The sequence below is a fragment of the Wolffia australiana genome, chromosome 3 (assembly GCF_029677425.1).
Source record: "Wolffia australiana isolate 7733 chromosome 3, ASM2967742v1".
Lineage (NCBI taxonomy): Eukaryota > Viridiplantae > Streptophyta > Magnoliopsida > Alismatales > Araceae > Wolffia > Wolffia australiana.
In genome coordinates, this window is record NC_135837.1 from 22,712,243 (window position 1) to 22,728,931 (window position 16,689).

The 16,689-nt window shown below is 41.1% G+C and overlaps 1 long non-coding RNA gene and 1 pseudogene across 1 annotated transcript; both read left to right on the forward strand.

Moving 5' to 3' along the window:
• Window positions 1-5,400: 5,400 nt before the first annotated feature.
• On the forward strand, window positions 5,401-6,399 carry LOC144701344 (chlorophyll a-b binding protein 40, chloroplastic-like; annotated as a pseudogene).
• A 319-nt stretch (window positions 6,400-6,718) lies between these two features.
• LOC144700450 (uncharacterized) lies at window positions 6,719-8,528 on the forward strand. Its single transcript, XR_013580774.1, has 3 exons — window positions 6,719-7,418; window positions 7,693-8,050; window positions 8,224-8,528. It is a non-coding gene; the product is annotated as an uncharacterized LOC144700450 (long non-coding RNA).
• Window positions 8,529-16,689: the final 8,161 nt, after the last annotated feature.

The following is a 16,689-nucleotide window of genomic DNA, read 5'->3' on the forward strand; positions in this document are numbered from 1 at the left end:
TTCCTAACGCCGCTCCTACCGCAGTGTCCTTTTGTGCGCCCGCCTCCACATCTGCTGTGGTACCCATCGCCATGCCTCATTGCCGTCCCCGCCGCTGCTCCAGCCTCTCCGCCGCCACGCCCATGCCACTCTGTTGTCACACCGTCGTTGCTGCCACCGCTCTCATTGGTGTCGCCACCACGCATGTCACTGTCATTGCTGATCCTGTCGCTGTCGTCATTCATTAATGCCCCTGTCGTCACTCATCATCTCCCGACCGCTCGCCAGGTCGCCTGTCGGCCCTGTTTTTGCTGATACAAACGTCAGGCCAGCCGTCATGAATCGGGTATGCCCACACTTCTTCCCTCCTACGCGTTCAATTATTTCTTTCAATGCCTCCCCGAGTGTGTTGCCATCACTAGGGTTAGGTTAGTGATAGATAGGAAAACGTTAGTGGGAATAGGTTTCTATTGGTACGATCTTGGTTGGCACTTTGAACAGTGCTCGCAAAAATGGCAATAGTCGTAGTCGCACCGTCGCCCTCAACCCATCATTCGGGTCATCAGGAGCCTAGTGGCATTCCCACGTTAAACTTACCTTAGCCTAGTGGTCGTTGGTATTCATCGACGACAGATTTATACTTCTCACTAATTTCATAGTTGCCTCATCACTTGCATTACTTCCACATTATTTGTCTCCACTACATGACTTGATTTCCCTCGCCCTCCCTGTGTGTAACACGAGCCGTTCAATCCTGGCGTCCATCGTGTTACATCAGTTGATTTACTTTTCGATGATATAATTTTATACTTGGAGACGAGATATGTATAAAAAAGTACAAGATTTCTTTGGGTGAGAACCTTGTATTCCTCCTGTATTATTGTCATGATTGGATAAGAATGGAAAAGAATACCCATAAAAACTGCATCCCGTGAGATGAAAAGCTTACCTGAATGGAGAGAAAGACATATGTATCCAATGTGCGTTGTTGTTAGGTAATGGTGTAAATAAACAATTTATAAGAAAAACAGATGTAGCAACTGCTTCATCCCAAAAAATTTAGTCATATGATTATGACTTAATAATGTGAGACATGTTTTAATTATACCAATGTTTCCTTTCAGCGGTGCCATTCTGTTCAGGGATATGAGGACAAGATACCTTTGAACAATTCCCTTTGGCTTTAGATGGGAGTGGAGAGATAGAAATTCTCCACCCCAATCTGATTGAAAATACTTTATTTTAGAGTGAAGTCGATTTTCTACTCGGTTCTGAAATTCAATAAAGGTAGAGAGAACATGGCTTTTCCTTTTAAGAGGATAAAGCCACGTGCATTTGCTAAAATTGTTTATAAATACAACATAATAAGTAAAACAGGGACATGATATAACAGTTGAAGGTCCTTACAAGTCAGAATGCATAACTTCAAGGCACTTACTAGAGGTATGATTAGTAGAAGAAAAGGTAATTTATGAGATTTGGCGAGACTACAAGATTCACATATAATTTTTTTGTAAATTTGTGAAACAATAAATCCAATATTATTTATTATGGAAGCTAAAATACAAAATTGAGGATGTCCAAGTCTAGAATGCCAAGTGTTTAATGACCCCTTTTCCCCAAACAAAACAGCTTTTGCAACGTTGCAAGTATCTAGGTAGTAAAGACAACCTTTAATTGTCTCTCCGAGTAGAATCTGGTGGGTTGTTTTTTCCTTCACTAGACAATAAAAATCATGAAATTGAAAAAAATACTTTTTTATCGCTAGTAAATTTATAAATAGATAGCAAATTCTTTGTAATATCGGGTACATGTAGGATATCCTTCAAATAGAGTATTCTATTAGAAGTAGTAATTTTTGAAGAACCAATCGATAATATTTTCAAATCTGTATCATTACCTATTTGGAATTGATCATTCTGTTGGTAAGGCTGTGGTTGGATCACTGCACTTTGATCTGCTGTGACATGGTGTGTTGCTCCACTATCGGGATACCATCCCTGGTGGTCTGAAGAGGTTTTAACGAAAGCTTGAGCATTCACCTGTTGATTTTGACTCAAGAATCTTGAATTTCCAAAATTCCTTTGGAGTTCTGGACATTCACGTGCTCTATGTCCAAACTGTGAGCACAGCTAACAGCGGGGTTGAAATATTTGATTTCTTTCGCTTTGATTTGGGAAGAAACTCTTGTTTTTTTTTTCATAATCCCTTCGCTAGTTACTGTCTTCTTGCGGATTTTCTGAGTCTTCAAATTGTTAGCCGTAAGAGGGAAAGAGTTTCTTTCATCCTCTTGTTCAAATATCAAGAATGCTTTAAGGGATTCAAGGTTAGCAATAATCTCATCAAACTTTAGGAGGTAAAGATTTGCATTAATGCTAACCACAAAATGAGAACAGGCAGATCCTAGCCCTCTTAAAAAGGTAAAAGTAGCACATGATTCATTAACAGGATAGCCCATCTGTTCTATCGACTCAACCACAGACTTAAAAGGTTTTATGTACTCATCCGTGGACAATGTACCTTTCTTCATGTTGTGCAGCTGCCTCTAGAGCTTTATAACTCTAACTTGATTCCAACCAAAAAATGTGCTTTCTAACTCTTCCCATGCTTCCCATAATGATCTTGCCTTGCTAATGTATGGTAGAACTGATTCTGAAATCGTTTGATGGAGAAATCCTAGAATTTGCTGATATGTTCTCCACCGCTTCTTGAATTCTGGGTTTTCTATCATGTTTCAATGGGCGTCTTCAGTTGAAATTGGAGGATAATTTCCTTCTATAAATGTCATTATCATACCCGTTAAGAGCTAGAAGCATGGCGCTTTTCCACATCTGATAATTGTCGCTGCTCCGCTTCGGGTTGATTATAATTCTTGGAGGAATTGCAACTGGGACTTGTCCAGCAGTTGCTTCGCTGATTTTTCCGATAGACCCTGCAGGAGTGGCGGTTGAAGGCTTTCTCCAGCCATCTTGATCTCCGCCTCGCACTCCGATACCATGAAAGAGTTCATAACCACTCATGATCGAGAAGAGATGAGAGAAGATGGAAGAAGAGAAGGAAGAAGACGTATATTTAATCCTAAAAACTAGTCTCATAATGAGTATAGGGGACATGTGGCTGTTTTTTACTAGCTACTCTTTATTAAAGTCCCTATTGGTCCACGTCAGCTCCGTGTTTTCTTTTGGCGAGTTGTTGAGTCCTCTTCACATATAGGGGAAAGGGGTAAGAGTTGTAGACGTAGACGGGATAGAGGGAAGGACAAAGAGAAAGAGTTGGAGAGGGGGAGAGTGTAAAAGGGAAAGTGATAGAGTTGGAGAGGCGGGGAGAGTAAGAGAGAAAGGGATTGGGTTGAAGAGGGGAAGATAGTGAAAGGCAAGAAGAAAGTGTTTCAAAGAGTAAGAGATTAAGGGAAAGAATTAAAGTTGGAGAGGGGGAGAGGGGGAGAGAGTGAGAGGGAAAGAGATAGAGGTCTTGAAGAGGAGAGAGAGAGAGAGAGGCCAAGTGATAGATAGTGGGATAGATAGATAGAGAGAGAGATGGATAGACTGTAAGTGTGTGAGAGAGATATATATAGGGGTAGAGAGAGGGGGAAATATATAGAGATAGAGTGGAAGTGAAATAAGCCAGAGGGAGAGGGAAAGAAAAGATAGAGGAAGTAAAGAAATCCAGAGAAAGAGTTAAAAAGAGCCAGGGAGAGAGGAAAAAGAGTGCCAGAGGGAGAGGAAAAAGAGTGCCAGAGAGAGAGAGAAAAACCAAAGAGAGGGAAAAAGGCCACGGAGAGCGCCAGCGAGCAAAGATGGGAGACCGAAAATTCCAGAGAGGGAGAGAACAAATACCAGAGAGAAAGAGAGGGAGGAGAGAGGAAGGGGGATCGACAGTCGGGATCGCCAAGTGTCATCCGTCACGTCACACGTAACCGTGAAGGAAACATGACAGATGACGTGATGGTGACAGTGACGGATGACGAGCAGGTTGTGACGGTGACGTGACAGTGATGAGGTGCCCTGGACGCGTGACGTGACGGAACGGCCGTCATGGATGATGACCGTGATGTTATTTTTTAATACATTTTAAAAATATTGTTTTAAAACATTTTGATTTTCTGTCTTTTTGCACAGAAGTCCTTGTATTTTTTTGCACCCGCAAATCAATGCAGTCTATAAGTAATTGGAGATAAATCCATTAATTTTTCAGTCCTCCTAGTTTTCCATTGTAAAAACCATATGGAATTTAAACAATTATTACAATAACTGTATATATACCGTACTATCCTATTTTCTTGATAAGTTGATCTATTTTCAACTTAATAATCAATTTCTTCAACAAAGAGAGAGAAAGAGAAAAAGAATAAGAGATAGAGAGAGGAAGAGAGAAAGCCATAAAGAGAGTGAAAGAGGAAAAGAATAAGAGATAGAGGGGGGAGAAAACGCGATAAAGAGAGAGAAAGAGGAAAATAATAAGAGATAGAGAGGTGGGGAGGGAACGCGAGAAAGAGAGAGAAAGAGGAAAATAATAATAGATAGAGAGGGGGGGAGGGAACGCGAGAAAGAGAGAGAAAGATGAAAATAATAAGAGATAGAGAGGGGAGGACGGAACGCGAGAAAGAGAGAGAGAGAAAGAGGAAAAGAAGAAGATTTACAGAGGGGGAGAGAGAACGCGAGAAAGAGAGAGAGAGAGAGAGAGAGAAAGAGGAAAAGAAGAAGATTTATAGAGGGGGAGAGAGAACGCGAGAAAGAGAGAGAGAGAAAGAGGAAAAGAAGAAGATTTAGAGAGGGGGAGAGAGAACGCGAGAAAGAGAGAGAGAGAGAGAGAGAGAGAAAGAGGAAAAGAAGAAGATTTAGAGAGGGGGAGAGAGAACGCGAGAAAGAGAGAGAGAGAGAGAGAGAGAGAGAGAGAGAGAGAGGAAGAGAAGAAGATAGAGAGAGGGGGAGAGAGAGGGAGAGAGAGAGAGAGAGAGAGAGAGAGAGAGAGAGAGAGAGAAAGAGGAAAAGAAGAAGATTTAGAGAGGGGGAGAGAGAACGCGATAAAGAGAGAGAGAAAGAGGAAAAGAATAAGAGGTAGAGAGGGGGGAGAGAAAGGGATAAAGAGAGAGAAAGAGGAAAAGAGTAAGAGATAGAGAGAGGGAGAAAGGAAACAATGAAGAGAGAGAAAGAGGAAAAGAATAAGGGATAGAGAGGGGAGAGAGAAAGCGATAAAGAGAGAGAAAGAGGAAAAAAGCGACAGAGAGGCAGGAAGACCGAGAGGAGAAAGGGGGATAGAGGAAAAGAAAGCGGCTGACGTGGCGGATGGAGATCACGTGGACGAATCAAAGACGAGAAACAGAACTGATATCTGGACTGGATGAGGAAATCTCTCCTCATCCTCTCATATCCTCGTCGATTCGGGGGGAAGGGATGCTGATGATAAATAATAAATAGGAGAGCTTCCTGAACAGGGTCATCCATCAGCTCTCCCTCACCAAGCGCATCGACCGCATCGCAGCTCGACCAACGCAGCTCCATCGATGGCGGCGAGCATGGCCCTCTCCTCCCCCTCCATGGCCGGCAAGGCGGTCAAGCTCTCCCCGGCCGGCTCCGAGGTCTTCGGCGAGGGCCGGATCTCCATGAGGAAGACGGCCGCCAAGCCCAAGCCCGTCTCCTCCGGCAGCCCCTGGTACGGGCCCGACCGGGTCAAGTACCTCGGCCCTTCTCCGGCGAGGCCCTCCTACCTCACCGGCGAGTTCCCCGGCGACTACGGCTGGGACACGGCCGGGCTCTCGGCCGACCCCGAGACCTTCGCCAAGAACCGCGAGCTGGAGGTGATCCACGCCCGCTGGGCCATGCTCGGCGCGCTGGGCTGCGTCTTCCCCGAGCTGCTCGCGCGCAACGGCGTCAAGTTCGGCGAGGCGGTCTGGTTCAAGGCCGGGTCGCAGATCTTCAGCGAGGGCGGGTTGGACTACCTCGGCAACCCCAGCCTGGTGCACGCGCAGAGCATCCTCGCCATCTGGGCCACGCAGGTCGTCCTCATGGGCGCCGTCGAGGGCTACCGCGTCGCCGGCGGGCCGCTCGGCGAGGTCGTCGACCCGCTCTACCCCGGCGGCAGCTTCGACCCGCTGAACCTGGCCGAGGACCCCGAGGCCTTCGCCGAGCTCAAGGTCAAGGAGATCAAGAACGGTCGCCTCGCCATGTTCTCCATGTTCGGCTTCTTCGTGCAGGCCATCGTCACCGGCAAGGGCCCTCGAGAACCTCGCCGACCACCTCGCCGACCCCGTCAACAACAACGCCTGGGCCTACGCCACCAACTTCGTCCCCGGCAACTAACCCATTCCTCTATTCTTTCCCCGCCCCCATGTACCACTATCAGTATCTATTCGGAGCCCTCCAGATCATGTCCGATGCTGTAAATTATCCCCGTGAGATAATTATCTCTTTGTTCATTTCATCCGTCCTCCCCATGTCTCAGTTTATTTTCCTTCTTGGAGGGGCGAAGAGCAGAAGCGCTTGCTGTGAAGAGGAGTTCTACTCAAATGGTCAACACAATATTTGAAGACTCAAAGTTTGGCGAGCTTCTGATAGGGACTTAATTAAGATTAGATAGTAAAATTAATCATATATTATATACTCATTAGAGACTTAGAAATAGGATTAAATATAGGTTCAAACATAGCATAGGATTAAATATAGAATAGGATCAAAGATAGAGTAGGAACAAACATAGTTAGGAACAAACCCAAAGGAGTTATAACGGTTGATCGGTGCACCCGAAGGAGTTATAACGGCCGAGATACAACGCATTTGAAATACCGTTGGATTAGTTACAACGGACTTATACATACACAACTATCTACAACACGATATATAATTACAACCAATGTACTGGGATCTCTTGAGGAAAATACAACGATTTAATTCTCTCTTTTCTTGGTGTTCTTTCTCTTATCTCCTTCTTTCATCTATTTCTTTCTGTCAGAGTTTCTTGTGCAACGCCCAAGAAACTTCAACATGGTATCAGAGCCATTTGGGCCCTAGCAAGAAGAAGCTCCGTCTGCTATAATCGCCATGAGGAATGCTGTCACCGCAGGACAAGTCCCGGTGAACATTCCCCCAGGAGCCACCGTTCTCGTGAGGCTCAATGACGACAACTACCAGATCTGGAAAAGCTCAATCCTTCCAGTTCTCAACAGGTATGAGTTGATGTTTTCATTCATAATGATCCACCACTGGTTTCTGTTCAAGATCCACAGGGAAATCTGGTCGAGAATCCAGAATATTGGCAGTGGTGGAAGAATGACCAGAAGGTTCTGGGCTTTATTCACACCACACTATCAGAATCCGTCATCCCATGCATCAGTGGTGCTAAAACTACAAAGGAGGCGTGTAAAGTACTTGAAGATACTTTTTCCAGCAGAAACAGAGCAAGAATCATGGACCTACATCGTCAGTTTCACACCATCACTAAAGGTACCATGACCATTGAAGAATATGTTAAAAAATTTCGATCGATTGTTGAATCTCTAGAAGTTGCTGGATCGAATATTGATTTAGATACAAGAAATTATACTTTTTACGGGGATTAGGAACAGAATATAGCCAGTTTGTGATGGTCATGAATGCCAGTCTTCACAATATGAAATTTGAATATATTGTGACAACCCTCAAATCCCAAGAAATTTAACTTTCATATCAGCAAAAGATGAATGCTACTGTGTTTTATCCTGCGGCTAACAATAGTCAGGTTCCAAGCATTTCAAATCAGGCTCCCCGACGGAATTATTATTCCCCAAGAGGGTATAGTCAAAACCGTGGGAGAGGAAGAGGAAGACCAAACCGGTTTCTTCCAAGATGTCAGATTTGCTCCAACTTTGGTCGTCGAGCAAGGGATTGTCAAGAGTTTACAAGAAGTCAGGAGAATACAGGACAAAATAATCAGACATGGCATGCTGCACACCAAGCATTCTTCGTCAACAGTTCGGAGAATGGTGCCTGGTTTCCGGACAGTGGAGCAACACACCATGTCACTGCAGACCCAAACCTGATTTCCAACTCCACAAACTTCCAAGGAAACGAGCAACTACAGATGGGTAACGGGGCAGGTTTGAAAAATTCTATCAGTAGGTTCTTCGAAAATTTCTACTTTTGAGAAAATTTTATTTCTTAAAAATATACTTCATGTTCTAGAAATAAAGAAAAATTTACTATCTGTACATAAGCTTACCGTAGATAATAATTTTTTTTGGGGTTTCATTCTCCTTATTGTCTCGTTAAGGACAAGGAAACCAGCAAAATCCTACTTCGGGGAACAATTAAAGAAAGACTCTACTGCTTGGACACACCACTTCACAAGCCAGTCGCATTTGTTGGGGGGAAAACAACAGCAGAAACGTGGCATTCAAGATTGGGGCATCCACAATTTCGAGTTTTACAGAATATTATACATAGATTTGGACTTTCTTTTTCAAATCTCTCTAAATAATTCATATGTGATGCATGTAGAATACCGAAATCTCATAAACTCCCGTTTGTCAACAGCCATCATCACTCAAATAAACCACTTGAAATAATTCATTCGGATTTGTGGGGACCTTCACCTATTATGTCAAATTTCGGTTTTTCATATTATGTTGTTTTTATTGATGACTACAGCAAGTATGCATGGTTATATTTTCTAAAGAAGAAAAGTGAAGTTTTACCCACATTTATTGAATTCCAGAAACAAGTGGAAAAACAATTTTCTGCTCACATCAAATATTTTCAATCGGATTGGGGAGGAGAGTATCAGTCTCTAAACTCAATTTTTAAAACACAAGGCATTGTTCACAGGGTATCTTGTCCTCATACCCCTGAACAAAATGGCACTGCAGAAAGAAAACACAGACATATTATCGAAACTGCTTTAGCGTTGCTTAATCATGCATCAGTACCTAAGAAATTCTGGGATGAGGCAGTAGTTACAACTACTTACCTTATTAACAGAATGCCAACTGCTGTTATTAATAACAAATCGCCTTTTGAATTACTCTTTAAAGAAAAACCTGATTATTCCTATTTGAAAGTTTTTGGCTGCCTTTGTTATCCATATCTGAGATTTTATGCAGAGAATAAGTTTGATCAACGATCAGAGAGGTGCGTTTTTCTGGGATACAGTTCTATGCATAGTTCAACCGTTATAACTCCTTTGGGTTTGTACCTAACTATGTTTGTTCCTACTAGAGCTTTGGTCCTATTCTATATTTAATCCTATGCTATGTTTGAACCTATATTTAATCCTATTTCTAAGTCTCTAATGAGTATATAATATATGATTAATTTTAGTATCTAATCTTAATTAAGTCCCTATCAAAAGCTCGCCAAACATTGAGTCTTCATAGATTGTCTTGACCATTTGGCGAGTAGAACTCCGCTTCACACCCCCCCCCTAAGATCATCGCCACGTGAGACGACGTTGAACTTGGACCTGAGAAAGATAAAATGATTTCTTGCAAGAGAATCAGCTAATTGATTGTCACTATTAACAAACTTAACTTTTAATGACTTGGCTGCCACTTGCTCCCGAACAAAGTGATAATCAATTCCAATGTGTTTCATTCTTGCATGAAACACAGGATTAACAGCTAAATATGTAGCACCAACATTATAACACCATAATGTTGGTGTGGATTCAGTCTTAACTTTGAGTTCATTGAGTAAAGACTGAATCCATGTAATTTCAGCCGTTGCATCTGCAACTGCTTTGTACTCTGCCTCGGTGCTTGATCTAGCCACCGTGGATTGTTTTTTTGAACTCCATGACACTAGATTTTTGCCAACATAGATCAAGTAGCCTCCTGTAGATCGTCGATCTTCTTTATCACCTGCCCAGTCATAGTCACTAATTGCATTTATGTTAGTATCAGAATTCCTGTAAACAAGTAATCCATGGAGTATGCTTCCTTTTAGATATCTAAGTAAATGCTTAAGAAATCCCCAATCACTAGAATCCGGTGAATGCATCTTTTGACATGCTTTGTTTACAGCAAATGTGATATCTGGTCTAGTCAGTGTAAGATACTGTAGTGCCCCAACTATTTGTCTATATAATGTATCTCGTGACGGATCTCGTTGTTTATTTTCAACTTTTGAAGTTAGAGGTATAGGTGTTGACATTGGTTTAGAATTCTCCACACTTGATTTTTAGTATCGACAAGAGATATCCTGACTAAGTAGAAAGCCATCTTTGTGTTTAACTAATTCTATTCCCAGAAAATACTTTGCTGTACCTAAATCACGAATAGCAAATTCTTTATGTAATTTATAGACTACATCATTAATTTTACCAATATTAGGAGACATAATCAAAATGTCATCAACAAAAATCAAAACAAACATCGGATTTTCATCATTTTTGAAAAATAAAGATGTATCCGCGTTTTAGATCCGATAAAACTAGAACTCTGAAGTGATGAAGATAGCTTATGAAACCATGCTCTAGGTGATTGTTTAAGACCATATATTGATTTTTTATGTAGACACACATGATCTGGCAGTGAAATATTTTTGAAACCTATAGGTTGTTCCATGTAAACTTTTTCTTCTAATTCTCCATGAAGGAATGCATTTGACACATCTAGTTGATGCACACTCCAATTTTTACTGATAGCTAATGACAAGAGTAGCCTTACTGTGGTATGTTTGATCACAGGACTAAAAGTCTCTGTGAAGTCAAATCCCTCTTGTTGGGTAAAGCCTTTCGCCACCAACCTGGCTTTGTACCTATCTATACTTCCATCTGGTTTGTACTTCAATTTGTAAACCAATTTGCATCCTATAACATGAAGGATTTTGTTTCTTGGAACTAAGGTCCAACTTTTGCTTTGAATAAGAGCATCATACTCAACTTTCATCGCTTGCATCCAGTTTATGTCCTTGGATGCTTCGGTGAAATTTGATGGTTCAGAGTATTCTACACTAGACATTAAACACATTCGAATAGGATGTTTAACCGAGGAAAAGGCTAAGTGATTTCTTTCAGTATTGTAGATATCACTTAGTTTCTTTATCTTTAAGGTTTCTCCTGGCACAGGCATATGGTCAAGAGTGCTTGACAGTTCTTGAATGTCAGAATCCATTGATTCCACATTTTTCATGTCAGACTTATTTGGAACTAATTCTCTTTCATTTGGTTCCAAATTTTCAGTAGGTACTTCCTCTAACTTATCATCAATGACTGAATTATATTCAGTGACCGATGATAAGTTATCAACTGTTTTGCTTAGAACAGGTACAGTCGATGATATTTGTGGAGTTGTTGCTGGAATCTCATTATGTGTTGTATAGTCAGACGGGAAAGGGAAAAAAATTTCTTCAAAAACAACATGCCTTGAAACAAAAAATTTACCTGTTAGGAGTGACAGACACCGGAACCCACTATGCATAGAACTGTATCCCAGAAAACGCACCTCTCTGATAGTTGATCAAACTTATTCTGTGCATAAAATCTCAGATATGGATAACAAAGGCAGCCAAAAAATCATTACCGCTATGGCTGAAATAATGCTGGTCCAGATCATTTTCTGGATGACCGCGAACCCTTGCTTGAATTTATGCAAAGATAAAAGGTGGTTCTTTCGTGGCTGTTGAAATCTTGTACAGTCCTTTTGAGTTCTTACCTCAGAGAAAAAGTGTTTGACGGAAACAATCTGAGTTCCTTCCTTACTACGAACCAAAGAAAATCCCTTAATCTTGACGGGTGTGGTTTCATTGTTTTGGAAGTCAACTGCTCCATTAACAGATTTTTAAGGGTCGGTGTTGTCATTACACGATGATATGCATTTTTCCCTATTTCTTCTTATACCCATCAGTCGTTGTTTTATGATTTCATATTTTCCATCATATTTAAGTGTAACCTTGATGGGAATATTCAAGATTATGTTAGAAACAATATTTCTTATTTTCCTTACCAGCGTAGGGAGAGTATGGGTCTACTCCACATGGAGAAAGTATTGAAAAAGTGAATTTTAAATTTAATTTCTATGAATTGAATTTAAAATGGGTCATCTCATGGTCATCAATGAAAAATGTAGGTATTATCTAATTGGTCTGAGCAATCAATCCAAAAAAATTATATTCATTTTACTGAGTTAATAATTAGTATAATCATTTCTCGTAGGAGAGTTGCCTCTTTCAAATACCACTAAAAACCTAAAATTTAAAGTTTTGACTTGAGCATTTTAGATCTCAGGATCAAATTGATGCACCAAAATCTTGGTTAAATTATGTATTTAAAGTATTCCGGTTCATACAATAATATTTCTAATTTTCCATATAGCATGTAGCGAACAAGGGCTGAATCCACAGGAATCCAAGTATTGAAAAAGTGAACTTTAAACTTATTTTTTCTGATTTTATCTATTTTAAAATAAATCTAATTCAATAAAATTAATTAGTGAAATTTCATTCAAAAGAGTTCATCAATGACTAAAAAATAATTAAATATAATTTAATAAAATGATTATAAAGTAATTTTGGAGTGGAGTGGAAGAAATAGCACCGCTAATTAGGACAAAGATGGTGGCAGATACAAGCTAGCAAGCCGTGGAGTTGTGGAAAGTGATTATAATTTTATCATTTCCATGGTCCATAAAATGATGGAGTTGGAGGTGGCATGTGTGAGAAAATTATCCTGCTAATCATAGTGAGGAAGGAAATCCAATTATTGTTTAGAATAATTAATAGATAGAGAAGATATAGATGAAACTGCCCTAAAAAGTTCAGACCAAAACACATTTTGGATGGTTAGATATCGTTGATTGAAGTTGGAGGAATCTGATTTCCTTTATGATCTGATTTCATCTATGACCTGATTTTCTCTCTCCTCTTATCTCATCGCCACCATATGGTTGTGCTCCTCGCATCCTGGAGTAGTTATTGTACCAATTTCAAATTTCTAAGATAAAAGACGTTTCACAAGTGATGAAAAGACTCATTGACAATTAACTATCTAGCGGGCCCTTATCCTAGCCATTCAGGTCAACTGAGGTCATGTACAATAACCTTGACCGCACAAGCTTGGGCTGGGCTACCTCCATCCCCAGAGGAGATGTATGAGGCGGAAGCTCCATGTAAATTTTTAACGCCAAGCCTTTGTAGCCATGGGGCTTGGGGATCGATATGATGATTGGTTTAGGTAGGATGGCCTACCTACTATGGGCACCTGTAGTGATTAGGGTGTGAAACCGCAATCCACAAAAGCATAGAACTCGCCCTGGAAGGGATAAGAGAAACATATCATGTCATTAGAGCGAGGCGCGGGGAGATTCCCTATTGTGAGAGGGATGCCCTGCGAGCCGGGCTTTGTGAGATGAGGCCTTTTGGAGAAGACAAGTAAATTTCGGGCCACCAAACCCTGCAACTGATGAGAAGGGCCGAGTTTACGAGCAGGAGAAGTTACAATCCCTGCCTTCAAAGGTGCCTAGAGGATGGGCCAAAAAGTTAAAAACATGAGATTAGGTCCTAGATATCTCCATCTAATCTTCTTTGAGAATATTGGATGGAAAATGTTATAACCCAATATTTTCTACACAACCAATTATGGCATGGGTTTTCAGCCAAATTGGCACAACCTTATTTATTTCATTTTATAGTTCTTTATGCTTTGAGACAAAGGGGTTGTGATGCTCTCTTACTTTCTAATTTCCTTAGGGGTGGCCCCACTAACTGTGAAATTGTGGTGAACAACCTACAAAGGGATAGGGATGAATCTGGAAACCTACTACCTCTATCATGATAAAAACCCACCGCGCCTCATTTGAGAGTAGACAGTGAGTCAGTGCGCAATTTTCTATAGCAGCTAGTTGATGAACATGACTAATCTAATCTTCTGAGTATATTCTCTAGTCATTCATTCTAATACCATAGTCTCGAGATGGCTGTAAATATCTTGTCCCATGTCCTAGTTCTTCATTTGTATATATATTCATCCTACAGTCTTTGATGACCTAACACAAACAAAAGTTTGAATGTTATAAAAATCATAATGTAGAAAATAGGATAGGGATCAAGGGCTAGAGAAGATAGTCAGTTATATGCCTTGTGTTTTCGGCCCCACAAAACCAAAGCCATGAAAAAAATGAAGGAGAAAAGTCAAAAGAAGTTAGTTGAAGCCATCAAGTTTATTCATCCACAACTTCTTGAATAGAGTGGTCGATAGCATGCGTGCTCAGCAAGCTGGCCAGATCAATAGATGTTGGATATTGCCAAAATAAAATATGGGGTTTGATATTTTTCCTACTATGCAGAGAAGCTGATAGAGGACTCAACTCTTGAGTAGCCCAAGTGAGCAAAGAGACTAATATGTGGTGAGAATACCCTCCATGATATCCCTCACTTTTAAGGGATCTAACTTACTTGAAGAAGAATACAATTCATGGTCTCAATCTACATCATGAGAAGAAATTAGTTCTCTTGATTATGCATCATTTGATGATGGACCATTTCACTAGCTGAACCACGGGATGCCAACAACCTGACCGTGCAGCTTGAGCCGACGCCCACAACCCCGACTTCAAGTATGCACGGTCGTGAGCATTGATTTATTTTCTTGTATTTTCTTGTATTTTCTTGTATTTTGATTTCTGAATGATCGGATGGGCCATTGTGTTTGGGCCTCATCCATTTTTTTCTTTATTTATTTTGATGTACGTTTAAGGGGAAATCCCTCATCACGAGATGGTTTCCCCTCGTCTGGCCTAATTGGGCACCCCCCTAGATAAAGTTATTGCATGCCCAACGAAGCCTTGGAGTTTAATTGAAAATTGAAAAAGTCTTCTACAATTGGGCTCCCATCTCCTCCCTTTGGGAGTTTATCTTTACAGTATTCTAGATAAAGATCGTGGGAGCTTCGTCCGTACGTCACCAGATTCACCACGTGGAGATCACTCTGCGAAAGAATTTCTCATTGCCGAATTCTTCTCCCCTTATCATTGTTGTTGCCACGTCTTCTTGGAGCAATTTCAAGAAAGTCGCCTTGCCCCAACCACCAGCGTGCAAGAAGCACGTTCTCTGATTCCATCCCTGCACTCCCACACCGCGCTGTCGTCCCGGGCATCCGTTGACCGCCTCATTTCCCCAAGAATCCTTTTCTTGTGTGGACAGCCTTCCAAGAACGCCGTTCTTGGCCTTTCTTGGAGAAGATTCAAGAAAAGGCCCTTTCTTGAAGCTTTCTTGGAGCTTGGAGTTTTCTTGGAGGTTCTTGGAGAAGATTCACGAAACGGTCCTCTCTTGGAGCTTTATTGGAGATTCTTGGAGCAGATTCAAGAAAAGGCCCTCTCTTGGAGCTTTCTTGGAGATTCTTGGAGCAGATTTAAGAAAAGGCCCTCTCTTGGAGCTTCCTTGGGGCTTCTTAGAGCTTTCTTGGAGCAGATTCAAGAAAATGCCCTCTCTTGGAGTTTCTTGGAGCTTTCACGGAGCTTCTTGTAGAATATTCAAGAAAACACCCTCTCTAAGAATGCATGGCCTGCAAGAAGCACGCCAGTCTCCTGCTCACCATCGTCCCAACTCCATTCCGGCCAATCGCCTCTCCACCTTGCCGCCAAAAATACTTTGGGTCAGTGACCCTGCCAGGTTCTATTGTTTCCCTCACTTTTAGCAGTATTATTACTTACTCTAGTGATGTCTTCCGCTACTTCCTCCACTGTCGGTTTTATCGACGAGTAATTGGACTAGCCACCTACTTGTCGAGATGTATGATTTCTTGTGATAACGACTAAGGTTCCTCACAGAAAATGCCGTGGACATCTTTGGACTTCTCGTTGTCCGCTCACCTCGTAGGACGTCTAGTTGGTCCAAGTGGGTCATTAGGAGTTTGACGGTGAATGGTCCACTCCTGAATCTTTAGTTGATTGTCGATCTAATCAGCAATTGCCACGTCTTTCTCATTGGTTTTTCACCATAGTTTGCATACATTGTATGACTTACATTTCATTTGTCGTCTCGCCTATGTTGTAACACGAGCCGAGCGATCCACTCATCGATTATGTTACATCATCATTGCTACAAGACTAGTAATATTTAAGTAGGGGGTATTTTGATGAACCCAAAATTAGGCATGAAATCCTACCTATTCTAAGGTTATTTTGGCATCATTGGGCTGATATGAATTTGCATGTCAGGACTTAAATGGGCCATTTGATTGAAAAACTTCATAATATTAATATTTACATAATTTAGAGGTCCATTAATTCTCATTTAAAATATGTTTGACAGTATTACTTAAATGGGATTAATTCTCTTCTCGACTTGGTTATTTCATTTTTTCAATAGGCAAATTTATATAAATAAGAAAAATGAAATTAAGGAAAAAATTCAAAATGGTTTCAGCTTAGCACCCAACTTCCAGCTAGGTGTAGTAACTCTCAACCAATTGTAGCTTATCAAGCACAGAGTGCATAAGCCTGTCTGCAGCTAGCAAATATCGCACAAACAACATCACAAAGGAACCATCACACAAGTGTGTTCATAGAGTGTGTTCAAAGAACCATAAACAAGGTCGATTTCACAGACTGATCAGCCTGTGAAGGTGTGCGTAACAGAGAATTTTATCTTATTTATATTACAACCCTGCATAATATTTATTGCCCAATTTGGTTCCTTGATTTCTCCAAATTGGTGCACATATCTCGACTATTTGTTTCAGTGAGTGTGTGCAGGACCACCGCATCTAGGGCCACCAGAGGTCCTCCCTAGAGCTTAAAACAGG